This window comes from Salvelinus alpinus, chromosome 16, assembly GCF_045679555.1.
Source record: "Salvelinus alpinus chromosome 16, SLU_Salpinus.1, whole genome shotgun sequence".
NCBI lineage: Eukaryota > Metazoa > Chordata > Actinopteri > Salmoniformes > Salmonidae > Salvelinus > Salvelinus alpinus.
The window spans coordinates 6,089,295-6,102,468 of NC_092101.1; the positions used below are offsets into that span (position 1 = coordinate 6,089,295).

The 13,174-nt window shown below is 40.9% G+C and overlaps 1 protein-coding gene across 3 annotated transcripts in view; it reads left to right on the top strand.

Annotated features, from left to right (window-relative positions):
* LOC139540689 (arf-GAP with coiled-coil, ANK repeat and PH domain-containing protein 2-like) overlaps window positions 1-13,174 on the top strand; it is a 120,471-nt gene that overhangs the window by 595 nt on the left and 106,702 nt on the right. The window lies entirely within an intron of this gene.

Consider the following 13,174-nt stretch of genomic DNA (forward strand, 5'->3'; position numbering starts at 1 on the left):
AATGTAAAAATCTGTCGTTCTGCCCCTGAACAAGGCAGTTAACCCACTGTTCATTGAATATAATAATTTAACTGACTAGCCTAGTTAAATAAAGGTAAAAAAAGAAAGTTAAACATGGATTCCATCTTGTCTCGCATGTCGCGAATACCTGGCATTATTTTTTTTACACAGTATACAAAACAGACAAGTTTACACACATTTAAACAAATGCATAGCTTGTTAAGGCTTCACAGGCAATTTAGGATGAGCTTTGGACAACCATTTTCAAATGTATGCATTCACCATTTTTACAGCTGCAATAAGTAACTTTTTGAGCAAACCCACCAAATGTAGACACATTTATTCTCATTGAAAGCAAGCCTAAGAGACTTATGTTCTGTTCTATTTCCTGTTAATTCTGTTCTATGTGCGTTATTTCAAAAAACATATGCGGTCCCAAGATCTGTCTGAAACAATCTTGGTGCAAATACAATAAATTTGTTACCATTTTCAATTTGACAACACGCATCTATTTTGAATCTTGACAGTACCTGCCTGGTTAACTGAATAATAACAATTAACACTTCAGACTTTGTTAGTGACAATATTTTATTTTTCAATCCCATACCGCATTCAAATTAATGTTAAAACCTCTACAGGATCCGTGGGATGGTTGAGCTAAAGTAGGCTAATGGGATTAGCATGAGGTTCTTAGTAACACGAACATTTTCCAGGACGTAGACATATCTGATATTGGCAGAAAGCTTAAATTCTTGTTTATCTAACTGCACTGTCCAATTTACAGTAGCTGGTACAGTGAAAGAATACCATGCTATTGTTTGAGGAGAGTGCACAGTTATGAATTTAACGTTATTAATAAACCAATTAGGCACATTTGGGCAGTCTTGATAGAACATTTTGAACATAAATGCAATGGGTCATTGGATCAGTCTAAAACTTTGCACATACACTGCTGCTATGTAGTGGCCAAAATCTAAATTGCGCCTGGGCTGGAATAATACATTATGGCCTTTCTCTTGCATTTCAAAGATGGTACAAAAAAAGCATGTTTTTTTCTTTGTATTGTCTTTTACCAGTTTTAATGTGCTATATTCTCCTGCATTCATTTCACATTTCCACAAACTTCAAAGTCTTTCTTTTCAAATGGTATCAAGAATATGCACATCCTTGCTTCAGGTCCTGATCTACCGGCAGTTAGATTTGGGTGTATCATGTTAGGTGAAAATTGAGAAAAAAAGGGTTAGATCCTTAAGAGGTTTTAATACGTTTAGAATTCCAGTATACTTTTGCAGGAGTTTCACGCTAATCGGCCCCACAATTGACCCTTCGCTAAGCCCCGCCCCCCTTGGTTACTGTTGCAACCTTGGACAACATTTTCCGGGGAAGCCCAATTCAACCACTAGCGAAATCCCCTCACAATTATCTCAGGCTCTACATTTCAGCAATCACAGAAGCAAGTTAAATTATTTAGCCATTTAAACATTTCCTTGTCTAAAAATAACTCAGTTTTTGTCATAGCCCTCACTGGCTTTCATTTGATTTAAACATGAGCTTATCCGAGATGTCGGACTTGACGACAATCGCTATCCATTGGAGCGCTGCAATTGATTGCCCAAAATTTCCACTAGATAGCACAGCCACAAAAGCAAAATTGTCTATCGTAAAAATGTATGTACAATATTTTATATTTTTGAGGAAAGATTTTAGGGTAGGGACATTCTAAGGATTCCGGACAGCACTAACCGAGCTAGTTCGCTCAAACATTGAGATCTATTTTTGGTTTTGATTTGGAGGGGTGTGGTAACATCAAACAATTGGATTGAATACGTTCTTGGGCATTGCCTTTCCACCAGAACAATCTACCGATTATGGATACCGTCCAACGCGGGACATGTGCTGCTATAACTTGTACAATCATTGGCCGAGTACTAATCTTGCAAGCTTCTATGTAATGCCTTACTGTTAAGATAACTGTACTTAATGTTATTAACTGTATACGTGACAGCGAGCTTCGTAGGGCTAGCTAAGTAAGTGAAAATAATTGTCCTATTAATTTCCACTGTCAGGGTCAACTCCCAGTTTTACCTGCATTATCACCTCAGTATCACAAGCCCATATTTTCTTTGACTTGGGTCATGGGATGGGATGTTGTCATGCCAAGTGCCAACAAGGGAATATCAAGATAAACATTCAGAGAGATGCCTCAACTGGCCACCATAAAGTAGCAAGTTTTAGCTAACATTGCAGCTTGGTTCTAGGTTTTCAACAGTGTTGTCATTGTTCTTGAAAGATATAGGCAGTTGACAATTGATATCTCTCTAATATAGGCTAATGCACTGTGCTTGCTTCGAAGGAGATGTACATGTGTGCCTTGCCTGCCATGCAGCCATTAAGGGATTGACACCTGATGTCGTCTCATTTCTAGCTTTTTTCCCAATGCATACTCTCTTGCCCTATTGCCTAAAGTAAACTTTGCTCAAATTAAGTGTTATTTCATCCTATTCAGTCAAGCTTGGGCTTTCCAAGCTTTGAGAAAGGGCCACCCTCCCCTCTGTCCCCTCTCCCTCCCTCTGCGCTGAACACTATTCTTACAAAATGAGGAGCAGATGTTAGAAAGTTGTTTGCAGCAAACTTGGAGAGAGGCTTTTTTATTTTTTTCATCAAGGATCAGCTTGTGGGATGAACAAAAGCCTTCCAATCAGCTGAGCGTGAAACGATGACTGGCACAAACTCTGGCTGGCACTTGTCGTGGTGGCACCTGTGCTTTCGTCTGGCTCCTTCACAAGACTTGTGATTTAAAATCCCTGCCCTATCTTTCTCTTAGGCAAACTAGGCTATATAATATGACTGTGAATCAGCTGTGAATGATGCCTACACTCCCTCATTACCTACAGTGATTCTCTTTCCACCTTCAGCAGCTTGTTTAAGGAAAGATAATAAATATTCTATGCGATGTTGCTGTGATCCCTTGAATCACAAAGCTTCTGTCATACGCCCACTGACAAAGTTAGACCAGGTTTCTACTGAGGGTTATCGTTTCCATTAGTCCTTAACCTCAGCACCGCTGGGGTTCATTGTGGTTAAGGATTTACCAAAGATCCTTAAACAACATACATTTTTTCCACTTTGACCACCATTGCATCACTCTCTCATTTTTCCATCGTGTTTGAATTGGCAGAGAAAAGGACACAGAGAGAGCTGGAGAGTAATGGATGAAAACGGATGCAGACCAGCGAGGAATAACTCTGTCTCTTGACATCTGTTTCCATTTGTGTGTGTGCTTTCAACTCTGTGCCAGTGAAATTGGAGCCCCCAAATGTGGGATGTTTTTTCCCCAAGTCGGTAGGCTACACCCCACATTCCCTCCTCTCTAAGGTCTCTTTTTAGATGTAGCAAAAGTTATCATGTAGCCCTGAAACCTGTTTTCAACAACTGGTCTGGGACTTGGATGCAAATTCTGCTGATTCTGTAGACCTACTGTAATTTGCATTACGCTATGAGATTGCTGAAATATCAACTCTAGCAGCCTATTGCTCACTGAAAGATTTTCACTACAGTTATACTGGCTCCTCTTCAAATATGCAACTTGAAATTCCCTGAAGAGTAGGCCTATCATAAGTCATCTTTTCTCTGAACTGTGGAATTTGGTTCTTATCTGTTTTACAGATTAGGCTAAACACAACGAAACTTTCCTACAAAGTCATTATTAAAGTTGTCCCCCTTCATCCACAGTACAGTGGCAATGACAGTTGGGCCTAGACTAGACAATGTGTCAGTTATGACTGACTTTGAACCACATTTAAGGCTTTAAAGAAGTATAAAAGCACAGTAAAAATGGTTGAGAATTTAAATAATTTTTGTGACTTTTGTTTTGCACCCATTCATTTCAGCCTATATCAAGCACTTGAGGTTGTCTTTCATTTAGCAATTATGGATTGTCCTTTTATGTTCTCTCTCCTCTTTACCCTGTTAAAATGCGGTGTAATTGAAAGTAATTCAGAAACCAAGCTTGGCAGAGTGCCATTTACATGATGACATTGGCCACTCGATAGTGGTAGCAATTTGTTCTGCCTCATTGATGAACCCACAGTTGGCACCTCATCACTAGCCTTGATAATGCAGAGGACAGCGCCAGATACTTTAACCTTAGTTCAAGAACGTTAATGGTGGGCTAGTCACTGGACTAACTGTAGTTAGCTTTTCAGGTTGTCAACAAGAAGGTCTTTGGCTCCCTTCAGGTGATCTCATTTGCACACCCAATATAGCCTCAGCCTAATCTACGATTCCCTCGTGACTTTACGGGATACCATTAGCAATGAACACACACAACACATGTTTTAATAAGACTAATGAGCAGCTGGGACACTGAGTAGAGTAGCTTATTCATCGTTCACTAACCTTTTAAAAAGGGTGTCCTCAAGGTGGAGGTTAATGTAGGTATGACTGACTTTTGGGTGTGCCTCTGGATATAGCCTACAGTTGAGCAGATCTCTTGAGACATTGTTGTCTGTCAGCCTATTACACTATTACAAGAGGTGGGATCATGGGAATCCTCGTCAGAGAGTTCTGGGTGGGGTTAGAGGACATGGTAGTCTATTCAAGCTATCTTTGAATGTTTGATCTGCTTAAACTATTCTGTATTGGTTTGAAGTATTGTGATTCATTTTATGTTGCAGATTTTTGTTTTTGTTTTCTACCTGATGTACATTGAGCGTTTATTATGGTCCATGTTGTTGTTTCACTCTTGAACTGGCACCCAAGTTACTGTAAATGAATCACGCTTGTGGTGTTCCCATTTAGTCGACTGGTCGATTGTTTGGTCGATCGAGATTTCTTTAGTCGCGCAGTAGCCAAAAAATATCATGGTAAACAAGACACTTGTCTGATTTGCGCTGAGTGGACTGATCCATTGTGGAGGCCATGGGGATGGCACAGTCCATCAGTCTAAGATGTGCTACTGAAATTGTATATGGTTATATTACATAACAAAAATTATATTATTTTGTAACAAATGCGCGTTCTCCCTTGTTGGATAGCGGTTGCTGTCCACAGTTCTGAAACGTATCAGCGCGCTGTTGAATTGGCGCCTTTTCCTAGACTGTGTTGTTATGTCCATAATAGCAACGTTAAGCAGCGTATTGGGGTTGAGAACCAATAGGCAGCAGCATAATGAGATGAGAAAACAGCCCGTGCCTTATTGTCTAAGAAAAGTGATGAAAGAGGAAACCTGAACTTAATTAGGCCTATAATCAATAGCCTTACTGTTAAATGTGCCTGGCTTTATAAATCATCAATATATCTACAGAAATAAGACAGATCCTGCTTCTGTTGCCTGTTTGAGTGTTTGTTTAATAGCCTACTGATTCCGTTAACACCAATCCCCACGCAACATGTCAAGTAAATAATTTCACAAATTCGGCTGTTTTTAATCTTTTGTTTTGCTGTAATAAAGGCTGTATGCTTTTTTTTCATTAGAACAGCCTCTAGTATTATTTATAATTTATTTAGTGTTAACACGGTTCCAAATTGTCTGAAATTATATTTATTATAATAACCTATATTTCAATACTTCTATAGTGTATCAATCAATTAATTAATTCATGTCATCACACAGCATACGAGTCATTCATGATTTGAAATGCTATGAAGTATTTTAGTTTTAAAATGAAATAAAGCGAGCCTTCAATAATTTGCTGAAACAATATATAAACTATTTCATTTCGGGAATTGCATTCACAAATGAGTGTGACTGTTTTTATTCTTAGCTGTAAATTTTTTTTTTAAATCCTTTCTTACAAGACTTTCTGGTATGCTTATACTTTAAGGTTTACGTTGTTCCAAACGGTCAGAGAAAATTATATTGTAATCTATACAGCACCTGTTTGGCACACATAGTATGCACTCAGCACTTGCTCCTTACCTTCTTCTTGATCTCCAGTATTTTCCACAACTAGTCACATTTATTCCACACATCTGACTTTCCCATTACCTCCTGAGCGACCTATAAATATTCCTCTGTATCGAGTTTATTTGTCACGTCCCCTGCATCCATTTTGCTGTCACGTGTTAGTGTTTAGAGTTTGTTATAAGCACGGCCTGCCCGCTTATTAGGCAAGATTGACAAGGGCGGCATTTTCTGAGCTAAATTGACCAAGACGCACCTCCAACACACACAACCTCACGTAATTCTGCCCAAAAACAATGACAATTTCTCTCAACCAGTGGCATATGGGCTTTTTAGGTGAGTGCTGATGCCACCCTTTGGCAAGCAGTGCCCACTTTGTTAAAGGCAGGGGTGCAAAATATTTTGCTTGTCCGTTCCCAGCATGCCTCTCCAGGGTGCTGTTGGAGAGACGTATCTCTGCAGCACTCCACCAACGTTCAGTTCAAAAATGATCTAACATAAATCATGTAGCAGATATCGGAAATAGTAGAAAGAGTATGTGGCCTTTTCTGTAGCATACAGGCTGGAGATAAAATTAATGACAATGTAATGACACGGACACTTTTTACATCATGCAGGTTTCTCAGATCAAATAGCCTAACCTAAATGGTGCTCAATTCCCATCCCCCAAAATGCGTTGTCATGTTAAAAAAGCAACATATCCTAAAAACAGGATAGGTCAAAGTGAAATGGACAATCACAACTGTTGTCCAAGAGTTTCAAGCCATTGTCATGATTAGTGGTTTCAAGTTTATCCCTAAAGTTTTTGACAAGCTGATCATATTGAAAATAAAATACTTCTGCATTTCCCACTGTGTAAACGCATTGCAAATAGACTCGCGTTAACTCCGTCACCAGCAAAGCACCATCAAACCACTTCCTCCATGCTTTCATGGTGGGAGCCACACATGCGGAGATCATTCGTTCACCTACTCTGCGTCTCACAAAGACACAGTTGATGTTGAGATGAGTCTGTTACTTGAACTCTGTAGCATTTATTTGGGCTGCAATTTCTGAGGCTGGTAACTCTAATGAACTTATCCTCTGCAGCAGAGGTAACTCTGGGTCTTCCGTTCCTGTGGCGGTCTTCATGAAAGCCAGTTTCATCATAGCGCTTGATGGTTTTTGCGACTACACTTGAAGAAACATTCAAAGTTCTTGACATTTTCCGGATTGACTGACCTTCATGTGTTAAAGTAATGATGCATTGTCGTTTCTCTGCTTGTTTGAGCTGTTCTTGCCATAATATGTACTTGGTTTTTTACCAAATAGGGCTATCTTCTGTATGCCACCCCTACCTTGTCACAACTTATTGGTTCAAACGCATTAAGGAAATTCCACAAATTTACTTTTAACAAGGCAGACCTGTTAATTGAAATGCATTCCAGGTGACTACCTCATGAAGATGGTTGAGAGAATGCCAAGAGTGTGCAAAGCTGTCATCAAGGCAAAGGGTGGCTACTTTGAAGAATCTCAAATATAACATATTTTGATTTGTTTAACACTTTTTGCGTCACTACATGATTCCATATGTTATTTCATATTTTTGATGTCTTCACTATTATTCTACAATGTAGAAAATAGTAAAAATAAGAAAAACCCTTGACTGAGTAGGTGTGTCCAAACTTTTGACTGGTACTGTTATGGTTGTTTTTTTACACTTGCGGGAACCCCCCCCCCCCCTTATCAACACATCCCCACTCTAACAATGACAGGATATACGCCACGGCACAGGGGCTCGGCCTAGTCCTGCATTTTTCAATTGAGCGTCATAGAGAAAGAAGTATGAAGAAGAAGTATGAATGTCATCATTTGCCCCTTAAACCCCACTCTCGGCTCATAATATTCTACAGGATATTGGTCCTTATAAGTTGTCAGGAAGAGCCTGTGCAACACGCCATTTGATTTGGGAGATCTTTTGAAGTACTACTCAGATTGGTGCCTCAGATTCACTGTGTCAGGCCCCACATAGGAGGACATTGTGTGTGTGTGTGTGTGTGTGAGACTAGGCCTAAACTTTTGAACTACCTCACTCCCACTCTAAGGCTAACACACAACTCCCTCTTGGCAAACAGCCAACAAAACTCAATTTAAGTAGCCATCGCCTTTCTCTGGAAACCCTCAATGAGTCAGTGTTCCTAATGGTTTGTACACTCGTTATGGCCATTTGATTCAGTCCGAGCCTTTGTGGTGTGGGCATAGGAAAGTAGGATGGCCGAATGTAAACAGTCTATCCAGTAGGCTATTCATCATGACTATCAAACCAATGTTTATTAGTTGCGTACACAGTTTAACAGATGTTATAGTGGGTGCAGCGAAATGTTTGTTACTGGCTCCTAACAATGCAGTAACATGTCAAACAAGTACACAATCAATAATACAAAATAAAAAAATCAAATGCTAGAACGAATCCAATTAGCCCAAATAGCACTGTAACAGGAGTCCAATTTCAAGCTATACGTATATACAGTGCATTCGGAGTATTCTGACCCCTTGACTTTTTCCACATTTTGTTGCGTTACAGCCTTACTCTAAAATTGATTAAACATAATTCTCAATCTACACATTACCCCATAATGACAAATCAAAAATAGGTTTTTAGAAATGTAAGCAAATTCATAAACTGATACCTTATTTACATGTATTCAGACCCTTTGCTATGAGACTTGAAATTGAGCTCAGGTGCATCCTGTTTCCATTGATCATCCTTGAGATGATTCTATAACTGGATTGGAGTCCACCTGTGGTAAATTCAATTGATTGGACATGATTTGGAAAGACACATCTGTCTATATAAGGTCCCACAGTTGACAGTGCATGTCAGAACAAAAAACAAGCCATGAGGTTGAAGGATTAGTCCGTAGAGCTCCGAGACAGGATTGTGTCGATGCACAGATCTGGGGAAGTGTACAAAACATTTCTGCAGCATTGAAGGTTTCCAAGAATACAGTGGCCTCCATCATTCTTAAATGGAAGAAGTTTGGAACCACCAAGACTCTTCGTAGAGCTGGCTGCTCGGCCAAACTGAGCAATCGGGGAGAAAGGACCGATGGGCACTCTAACAGAGCTCCAGTTCCCCTGTGGAGATGGGAGAACCTTCCAGAAGGACAACCATTTCTGCAGCACTCCACCAATCAAGCCTTTATGGTAGAGGGGCCAGATGGAAGCCACTCCTCAGTAAAAGGCACATGACAGCCCACCTGAGTTTTGCCAAAAGGCACCTGAAGAACTCTTAAACCATGAGAAACAAGATATTCTCGTCTGATGAGGCCAAGATTGGCCTGAATGCCAAGTGTCAGGTCTGGAAAACCAGGCATCGCTCATCACCTGGCCAATACCATCCCTACGGTGAAGCATGGTGGTGGCAGCATCATGCTGTGGCGATGTTTTTCAGCGGCAGGGACCGGGAGACCAGTCAGGATCGAGGGAAAGGTGAACCGATCAAAGTACAGAGATCCTTGATGAAAACTTGCTCCAGAGTGCTCAGGACCTCAGACTGGGGCGAAGGTTCACCTTCCAACAAGACAACTACCCTAAGCACACAGCCAAGACAACACAGGAGTGGCTTCGGGACAAGTCTCTGAATGTCCTTGAGTGGCCCAGCCAGAGCCCGGACTTGAACCCGATCGAGCATCTCTGGAGTGACCTGAAAATACCTGTGCAGCAACTTGACAGAGCATGGACAGCTTGCAGAGAAGGATTGGAGAAACTCTCCAAATACAAGTGTGCCAAGCTTGTAGCGTCACACCCAAGAATACTTGAGGCTTTAATTGCTGCCAAAGGTACTTCAACAAATTACTGAGTAAACAGTCTGAATACTTATTTAAATGTGGTATTTCTGTTTTTTTTATTTATTATCAATTGCAATCATTTCTAAAAAACAGTTTTTCCTTTGTCATTATGGGGTATTGTGTGTAGATGAGAAAAAAATAACATTCTAATCCATTTTAGAATAAGGCTGTAACGTAACAATGTTGAAAAAGTGAAGGGGTCTGAATACTTTCAGAACACACCATTGGAGGCTGGTGGGAGGATCTATTGGAGGACGGGCTCATTGTAATTGCTGGAATGGAATTAATGGAACGGAGTCAAATGTGGTTTCTATATGTTTGATATTGTTCCATTCCAGCCATTACAATGACCCTGTCCTCCTATAGCTCATCCCACCAGCCTCCTATGGAATGCACTGTAAGGCTGATTTTGTGCCAGCCAGGGTGACTCCACAGTAGTTTTGTATGAACATGGTGGGAAATGGGAGTTGGTGGTACAGAGTATAATAATGGAATCCCCACCAGATGGGCCCGGTTGATGTCCAGGATCAGTATTTCACACCTAGTCAACTGAATCTGAACTAGAGGAGCCTTACCCAAACATTGCCTTTGACCAGTGCCTTGAGGCTTCTTCTACCTCTAGGCCTACCTCCCCTCTGTAATGCTGAGTTGGCCTTCTGTTATTGATGTAGTTTTCCCAGGCCTGCCTGAAATGTGTATTCATGGGTCTGTTTCAGTCTCCCTCATACCACACAAAAGTCTGAATATAGCTTCTCACTCACACCCAAACTGCACTAAACACAGAGAAAGTTTTTCTCAATTCTTGCCTGTATTCTTGCTTTCTCATTCTGCAATAAAGAGCTGTTAGGTTAAACATGTAATGTTGCTTCTTTTCCAAAATTGTTCTGTCTGGCCTCTTCTGAGAGGGTAATCTTAGAATTCAAATGAAACAACCCTTTATCTATCACTTTTTGACCGCAGCCCCTTTTAACTTGATCTAAACCTTCCATACATGTTTCCCCATGCTAGAAGTGGTGAGAAAGTTACTTTTTGGAACTGAATGACAAAACATTCAGGAGATGGAGGTGCTCGAAGTTGACCCATTTTGCATAACCCACTATACCATTAGACAACTGTTTATCAACAGTTTGTTATCATTTGAAAACGTACAAATAGGGTTGTCAAACTTTTATTAAAAGTTGCCCAATTTAAATGTCCAGTGCACTCAACATGATTTTCTTGTGTTTTATATACTCAGTGGCCAGTTTATTACACCACCCCGTTCACGAAAATGGTTCACTCCTACAGACAGTGAGTGTCTTGCTATTTAAAGCAGTCAGACGAGCATTGAGGCATTCTGTTACTGGTCGATTGAACGTTAAATGGGCAAAACGAGTGACATAAGCGACTCTGAGTGTGGTATGATCGTTGGTGCCAGGCGTACCGGTTCCAGTATCTCAGAAACAGTCTGCCTCCTGGGCTTTACACGCACAACAGTGTCTCGGGTTTACCCAGAATGGTGCGACAAACAAAAAACATCCAGTCAGCGGCAGTCCTGTGGGCGAAAACAGCTCATTGATGAGAGGTCGAAGGAGAATGGCAAGAATCGTGCAAGCTAACCGGTGGGCCACAAACAGGGAAATAAAGGCGCAGTACAAACATGGTGTGTACAGCGGCATCTCGGAGTGCACAACTTGTTAGTCCTCATCACGGATGGACTATTGTAGCAGACGACCACACCGGGTTCCACTCCTATCAGCTAAAAACAAGAAGCAGCAGTTCCAGTGGGCACGCGATCACCAACACAGGACTGCTGGAGGTCATTTTGCAGGGCTCTGGCAGTGCTCCTCCTTGCACGAAGGCGGAGGTAGCGGTCCTTCTGCTGGGTTGTTGCCCTCCTACGGCCTCCTCCACGTCTCCTGATGTACTGGCCTGTTTCCTGGTAGCGCCTCCATGCTCTGGACACTACGCTGACAGACACAGCAAACCTTCTTGCCACAGCTCGCATTGATGTGCCATCCTGGATGAGCTGCACTACCTGAGCCACTTGTGTGGGTTGTAGACTCCGTCTCATGCTACCACTAGAGTGAAAGCACCGCCAGCATTCAAACGTGACCAAAACATCAGCCAGGAAGCATAGGAACTGAGAAGTGGTCTGTGGTCACCACCTGCAGAATCACTCCTTTATTGGGGGTGTCTTGCTAATTGCCTATAATTTCCACCTTTTGTCTATTCCATTTGCACAACAGCATGTGAAATTTATTGTCAATCAGTGTTGCTTCCTAAGTGGACAGTTTGATTTCACAGAAGTGTGATTGACTTGGAGTTACATTGTGTTGTTTAAGTGTTCCCTTTATTTTTTTGAGCAGTGTATCATACTTTGACTAAAACGATGATTTATTGACTTAAACCGTTGTGCAACTTCATGGGTGAACTATGGGCATCATCTTTCAGCTGAAAATAAATTAATTTCTGCTCTTGTGGGTGTTTTTAAAGGTAAAATACATATTTAAAACCCTGTTTGTAAGCTTTCAAATGGCATAACTCAACTGTTGTTTTTCAGTGAGGAAGACATGGATGTCTCGTGGTGTGGTGGGGAAGACAAAATGGGTTCACTTTTAGCACCTCTATCTCCTGAATGTTTTTGCATTCAGTTTCAGTTTCTGTCCACTTCTACCATGGGCAAACAAGTATGGAAGGTTTTGGTCAAATCAAAAGGGTTGTGGTCAAATCAAGAGGGGTGTGGTCAAAAAGTGATTGAATTCATATGGAACGACCCAGAAGAGTCTAAGCTCTTACAAAGAAAAGGTCAGCGAGTGTGCTGGTTTTGCCTGTCAGTCCCTTTCCTGTAGGGTTGATCCCAATTTAGTGGACTGGTTGATTATTTGGTCGATAGGCTGTTGGTCGACCAAGGTTTTTGTTAGTCGAGCAGTAGCAAATATAATTTTTTGTTAATGCACGTCTCTCTCCAGAATGCGCACTCTCCCGCCAATTTGTGAATATTCATTGTTTCATAACTTCATTGTGTGTATTTGTTTGCAGTTGATTGTTCGTGTCTATCAATTCCCCATTACATTTACTGTTAATTCCTATAATTTCTAATTTACAATGTTTGATTGGGTATGTTAATTTCTGTTAAATCATTCAATATATTGATATTTCAGTCTCTTACTGTTGTCATTGTCGGAGTGGACACGTTGTTTGCAGAGCGCACAACGTGTGCTACACTTGTGAGAAACAAGTTTTAGTTTTATTTCATTCCATTTATGAGTTTCATCAATTTAGTCATTGTCTTTCGTTTGGAGCGCTCGTGTCAATGTTAAGTATGGACGCGCACCTAATTACGCAAAGTAAGCCTATAGGCCACCTGTCCTGCGGGCAAATGTAGGCAAATATGGCAATTAAAGTTACTTTTTAGTTATGTATAATTTTAATTTAGATAGTCATTGTCATGCGGTTA